Raw genomic sequence first — 7,500 nt, 5'->3', positions numbered from 1 at the left:
CTTTGAATTTGTGTCCTTTAATTTGTTTGTTTTAATTTAATTCCGGTTTGTTCAATTAATGTTTGAGGCTTTATTTTTCCTAATATCACCGTAAATAAAAATTGTGCTAATTAACTGACCTCAACTTCGTTGTGCAAACCAAAGTAAAGAGGAGTTAAAGATAAACTACTAACTACTAATTTTCTGAATATTCCGAGCCAAACAACTCTACGAAGAACCTCGAAGTCACGGTCGGAAGAAAAAAGCAGTCCAACACCAACCGTCAAGGAGTGAAGACTCTCCCTCGCCTCACCTTCCTTTTGGATATTTTATGGATTTATATTCTTCGTCGTAGTGCTGGACATTTTTTCAGGACAACACAACGATGGGACTCATTGTGTTCAGTGCTATGAATACTGAGTGTAATACCATGAAGAATTAAATTATCTCTACACCTCGTCTGATGAATATGGAGAGCAGACCTCAGTGATGGCTATGGAATTATCATATCCATTCTCTATTTCATCCTATGAAGTCACTATAAGGTGGGTCATTGTATTGATTGGCACAATAGTTAGTGCATTTCTTGGTGACTTTTATCATCCTCAAGTCAAAAAATAAATAAAGCCTTGAGCACAGTAATTGAAAATCGCTCGTGAAACTAGGTTTGTTTATAGGCTACTCTAATTAAAATTATCAATTGTCGACCATAAATTGCTTGTTTATTGAAATTCGGCCTTTTAACATATATTCTAAGTGATGCCTTCATCACATATATTTAATTTGTTCACTAGGTCAAACTATGATTGAAATTGTTGGCTTTGATTTGCAATTTTAGAAATTAATATTAAATTGAGACTAGTTTTGGAGGTGAATTTAATTTGTTGATTCGCCTTTATATATTGTGAAAAAATTTTTAGTGTAGTCAAAAATTATATATTTCATTTAAACAATTCTATACAAATTCTAGTTTCCAATTTGAATTGGGTGGTTAAAGACTTATCTATCTTTTAGGGCTGGCTCAAGGTGGAGTGGAAAGCTTGGGACAGGAGTATATCTGCCAATGCTTTTTAGGTTTGGCTGACCAGAAGCAGTTTACTACTCCAAGTGAACTAGCATCAACTGACAACCAACTACATATTATAAATTTCTCAAAATGAATCTACAGATGTTAGTTTCTGTATTGCAAATAAATATTTTTTATAACACGGTCGTTTGTCCTAAGTGATTTTTTCTGCTCATGGCGACCGTGACAGGATTGAGGATGTTGGTTGTTAAGAATTGCTGCTGGTTCGCTTCCAAGCTAGTCAGACGAGGTGTAATTTAACTTTTATATTTCCTTGGTTAAATTTTAAGATTACGTATATTTCCATTACCGTTTTGACTTTATTTAGCTTTATATTCTTGCTGAAACTGGTACCAAGATGACTGAGTTATTGATTAAATCTCGAAAATATGTTAAGTCAGTTACTGAATTTACAATAAGAGGGATCAGTTTTCATCATATAGTGATATTGAACGTTCTACACTGAAACTGAGGCTTGAAGAGCATTTCACGAAATTATCTGACTTAGATTCTAAAATACAAACTTCAAAGTTTTCTAAGGACTGTGATGAAGCTGCTTTGGAAGTTGAGCTTGATGCATGTGAACAGTACAAAACTAAAATTCAAGAGAGCATCTCTATTTTACAAAATTTACCTCAGGTTCGGCATCTGCCTATAGATAATCAGTCACATCAGTCCTTGTTAAAGAGTCCCATCATGCTCCTTTACCAACCTTCAATAGTACTGAAGGGTGAAGATCTTGGGAAGTTTTTTGTAGAATTTGAACAAACCCTTTCAAAGTTTAAGTTCCCAGAATATGATAAGTTATTGTTGTTAAAACAACAGGTAAAGGGAAGAGCTCTCACATTAATTAACACTTTGGATGTTCAAAGTCAGAGTTATGCTGATGCAAAAGCTTTGTTAGAGAAGGCTTTAGGCTCAAGAGAAATTCAAATTTTTAATACCATAAAGCAAATCTCTTCAATAAAACTTTCAGATGATGATGATCCTTTTGAATATATCGGGAAAGTAAGCAATTTAGTAGCAAGCGTTAAGACCTTAAATATTGATGTTGACATGTTTCTTCAGTTCTTCTTCTGGAATGGCTTAAATGAGAAATTTAAGTGTCATATGACTGCCATAACTAACAAAATTAGGCCATCTCTTGCAGAAATTAGGGATAATTTCTTTGATGCTAGTGAGAGATATTTACAAGGTAAAAAAGGTAAGAAAAGTAGAGAAACAAAAGTTCTGACACTACTAGCTTGGCTGCCAAGGTTCTTTTGACTCTAAAGTAGGTAAATGCAGCATTTGCAGTAAATTAGGCAAAGACCCCAGCCATTTTTGAGTAAATGTCCTAACTTTGTATCCAGCAAAGATAAAAGAAAAAAATTGGAGGAATTGGGTGCTTGCTCAAAGTGTGGCTATCCAAGTCACTATTATAGAATGCAGATTCAGATTTAATTCCAGATGTAAAAGCTGCAAAGGCTGGCATATGTCATTTTTGTGTCCGATGAAAAAGGGTGCTACCAGTATTAAAGAAAAGAATCCAAATTCGAAAAGAAAAAAAGAAAGTAAAGCCAGTAACAGTACAGATAGAGTTAGAAACTCTGAGAGTGGTAATGGAGGTGTAGCTGGTAGTTCAAGCAGTAGTGTTGCTGCTATAACTGAAGTTTTAAATTGTGAGGTTGAGGGATATTACAATTTTGCCAACTTTTAATATTTCAATTAAAGGTACCAATCTCAGGTCCTTAAGACACTGGTATGTCAGCAAATTACATTGAAGAAAATTTGGCTCAGATTTAAATTTGAAAGTTTTAAATAATGCAGTTTCTTTAACCATTAATGGTATTAATTCCTCTAAGAGTTATAAGACTAAACAAGTTGAAATTGAGTTGCCAATTGGTAGCAATAGTTACATTGTATGTGCATTTTGCTTCCCTCAATTGATGTTTCATTGCAGTTACCTGGGCTAAATGAAGTAGTCAGTGGGTTTGTTTCAAGGGGATACAAGCTAGCAGATCGGGATTGTTAAATTCTACAGATAGGATAGACAATATTAAATTTATATTAGGGTCACAGTCCTTGCATTGTATCCCTGAAAAGGATATAGTATTTGGAAATCAAATGACTCCTCATTTATTCTGATACATGCTTGGGTTATATTACTAAAGGGAGACATAAATAATTAAAGAGCAATTTAAGATTCTTGAAGCCTTGTTTCTTCCATTAAGTCAAATATGCAACATATGTTAAAAGCTGTAAATGTACTTCCAACGGAAACTAAAGAAAACGTTTCAGTAGAATCTTCAGCTTTAAATGACTTGGAGACTTCTAATACATATGAGTTGTTTGATGATGATGGTCAGATATAGAATCTGAGTTGAATAGGGCTACAAATGAATGCTTAGAACTCTCTTGTAAATATTATGTTGGGAAGACAGAGGTCATATCATGAAGATAATGTAGAACTGAATGACAGGCTTATAGAGTATGCTTTAGAAGAAACCCATAGGACTGTTGATGGAAGATTGTGTATGCCACTGTTATGGAATACCCAAAAGTTAGTCATCTACTAGGCCGCAACTACAAATTAGCCAAATCAGTGTTGAAAACCCTTACATCTAAATTAGAAAAAATTACCTGATAAGTTGGCCTTAGTAAATGACACCTTTAAGACTCAGGAGACATTAGGCATCATAGAAAGAATTGATAATCTTGAGGATTTTAGGATACTCATCCATGAGCATAGTTTCATGCGCCTTTCATGGGGGTCTTTAAACCAGAGAGGGACACCACTAAATGCCGTGTAGTTTTCTTTCTAATTTGTATGAAAAAAGTTCTAAATCCCCAACTGCAGTTAGTCACAACATGGCAATATTTCCTGGGCCTTCATTCAAACAAAAGTTAGCCTCCGCTCTCCCATACAGTAAGATTTGGTAAGTTTTTATTATGCTTTGATCTTGAAAAAGCATTCAATCAAATTAAAATTGCTTTGACAGAAAAGATCAAAATAGACTACTGTTTCTTTGGTATAGAAATATTGAGAAAGCAGATTATTCATTAGTAGGGTATAAATGTTCTAGGTTGAGTTTCGGATTAAGATGTAGTCCCACAATTCTCATGTTGGCCCTCTTTAAAATTTTGATATTGGATGAAGCACTGGACTCCAAAATAAACAGGATGAAGTCTCTTGTATATCAACTAATATATATGGACAATGGGGCATACACTACAGATGAAAGAAGCTGATCTTAAGTGGGCATATTCTGTGCTTCCTGATATATTCAAAACTTATAGATTTAACTTGCAACAGTTTGCAACAAATTGTTCATCTCTACAAGATAATATTGATGATGATTTTGATAAAGTGACCTCTGACCCTATTAAACTGCTATGTCTTCAGTGGCATCGTTCCACTGATAAGATTTCTACCAAGGCAATCATTTAGATATTTCAGCAAACACTAAGAGACTTATTTTGAAGTCTATTGCTAGCCATTTTGATTTGCACAATTTTAATGCTCCCCTTCTGAACAGAGCAAAGCTATTTTTGCACGATTTGCAAGTTCAAAGAAATTGGGATGGGATGATACCTTGACAGACTCTCAAGTAAGGGAGTGGCGTTGTATTGCCAGGCAGGCAAACTCTGCTCCACCAGTTTAAGTTGGGGACAGAAATGTTGGAAATAGGAAGGATTTATATGATCTTGTAGGATTTTGCCGACAGTAGTAAGGTCATGTTTGGTTGCGTCATTTACCTTCTTAACTTGAATACAAATGTTGTTTCTTTCGTAATGTCAAAATCGAAGATTGTCAACAAACAATTGGAGTCAAAATCCATTCCGTCTCTTGAGCTACAAGCATTGTCTTTGGGTACAGAGTGCTTAATTGATATATATCAAGATATTGCTGGAGATCGGTGCATTGAGCTATAAAGATTAATAAACTGCGAATGTACTCTGACAGTCTGGTTACGGTTAGCTGGGTCAACTCGTATGTACATAAGCTTGATAAAATGCAGAAACGCTCAGTGTTTGTTCTTAATAGACTAGAACACATTGCTAACTTGTGTGAGGCACATCAGGTGGAGTTTTCTTTTGTTTCAGTGTGCAGAACCCAGCAGACTGTGTAACCAGACTATTTCTCATAATCAGTTAACTAAGACTAATTTTATCACGGGACCAGAATTTTTGACTGATGCATCAGATAACAACTATTAGTAGAGATATCTTACAGTACTGGTTCCAGACCCAGATTATTCTGAAAGGGTAGAAAAATTTGCAGGTTATGTTGAAATTCAAGGCACTGATCATTATCAATTAATTCCTCCTGAAAAGGTATCTAGTTTTGGTAGCTGGTTAATATTAATGCTTTAGTGTTAAAATTTGTAAATTGTCTGAAAACCTCCTTAGTTCGCAAACATCCAGACAAGTATTCTCATTTGTTTCTTCACTCTGCTGATTTTAACTATTACAGGGAGGCATATCATAGAGTAATTCTGTTGGACCAGAGAAGTCTGTTTCCTGAGATTTTTGAGTACTTTAATTCTGCTTCAAAGAAATTAAGTGACATTCCACCTTTGGTTTCTCAGCTAAATGTATACCAAGATAACAAATGGTTGCTGAGAGTAAAAAGTAAGTGTGACAGAATCAAGAAAATTAGGAAATACAGGGAGTATGGGTTTTCCACTGCTGATGTCAAAGTGTAGCCCATTAAGTTCCTTTGTTAATTAGGCACACACATCATCTTAGCTTACATCATGCAGGGTGTTATTCTGTTATACAAGAAATTAGGAAAACTGTTTGGATTCCCCATATATTTTCTTTAGTAAAAGAAGTATATAAGGGCCTGTATTGGATGCAAAAGGTTCAGGGAAAGACCTATTAAATTAAATCAAAGTTCTTATCGTGAGGTTAGAATTGATCCATCAAATGTCCCATTCCGTAATATTTACATTGATCATATGGGACCCTTTTATGTTAAAGTGAACAATTCCAAAGAAAAGGTATGGATCCTTGTAATTAGTTGCATGTGGTGAGAGCGGAGCAATCTAAAGCTGTGTGATAGTCTCTCGGTTTAGGATTTGCTAAGAGCCTTGCAGCTCCACATTTATCAATTTGGAATGCCTGAGTATATTGTCTCTGATTTGGGAACTCAAATGACTGCTGGATCCAATATTATAGAGACTTTTCTTTCTGATTTTGAAACTAAAGATTTTCTGAGAAGGCATAATATGAATGAGATCAAATTTGACCACTATTATAAGGGTAACAGTGAACTTGGGGATTAGTTGAAATCGAAATCTGTGTTAAGCTGTCTATAAAGACTGATACAAGGAGCTTATTGGTAAAACATTTTACCTCATACAATGGATTTTGAGTTTATTGTATCTAAACAGTTCACCTTATTAATCGCAGGCCTATAGCCTTTAAAGACTCATTGAGAGAATATTCTCTGGAGGAATTGCCTGAAGTCATAACTCCGGAGAAGTTGTTATATGGCCGCGATCTTGTAACATTGAATATCATTCCACAGTTGCAAGGTACTACTTTAGATTCCGGATTGGTCAGTTGATCCAGCGGATTTGATAACTGAACTCCTAATGAAAAATTGTTAAAGTACAATCTAAGCTGCTAGAATCTATAATAATGAATTTTTAACCATCTTGTATATCAAGCAACAAGTAAAAAGGATAGGTATAAAACCTGTACCACATAAGCAGTTAAAGGTAGGAGATCTAGTTCTAGTTAAGGAAAATATGACCAAAGCCATTGATTACCCCTATAGGAATTAAAAGAGCTCACTAAGAATATTTACGATGAAGTTACTGGGGCTAAAAGTAATGCTAGGTAAAAGTCGAAGATTTGTCAAGCGTCATGTGACAAGCTGATTCCTTTAATGTCAAGTGATCATTGACAGCATGGCTAAAACTAAGGAAAATTCTTTCACGGGAAGACCTTTAATCTGTATATATTACTAGTTAAGTTTTTGTTTTAAATTTATTTTCCATTGATTTTTCAGATGAAAATTCAATCCCTCCCCTCGGAGTGTATAAAATATATATCTAAATATATATTCCTATAACATTTTGTAAAAAGTTTATTGCTATTTTGGGTGATTGAGAAAATTTCTTTATGATCGTTAATTACCTTACATGGAGAAAACATTCCTTGGAATTGGTTAATTATCCTCTGTAGTTTACTTTATAATTTCTTTGAATTTGTTTCCTTTAAATTTGTTTGTTTTAATTTAATTCCGGTTGTTTGTTCAATTAATGTTTGAGGCTTTATTTTCCTCCTTAATATCACCGTAAATAAAATTGTGCTAATTAACTGACCTCAACCTTCGTTGTGCAAACCAAAGTAAAGAGGAGTTAAAGATAACTACTAACTACCTAATTTTCTGAATATTCCGAGCCAAACAACTCTACGAAGAACCTCGAAGTCACGGTCGGAAGAAAAAAGCAGTCCAACAC

Source organism: Macrobrachium nipponense, chromosome 32 (assembly GCF_015104395.2).
Source record: "Macrobrachium nipponense isolate FS-2020 chromosome 32, ASM1510439v2, whole genome shotgun sequence".
Lineage (NCBI taxonomy): Eukaryota > Metazoa > Arthropoda > Malacostraca > Decapoda > Palaemonidae > Macrobrachium > Macrobrachium nipponense.
This window is presented reverse-complemented; position numbering follows the sequence as displayed.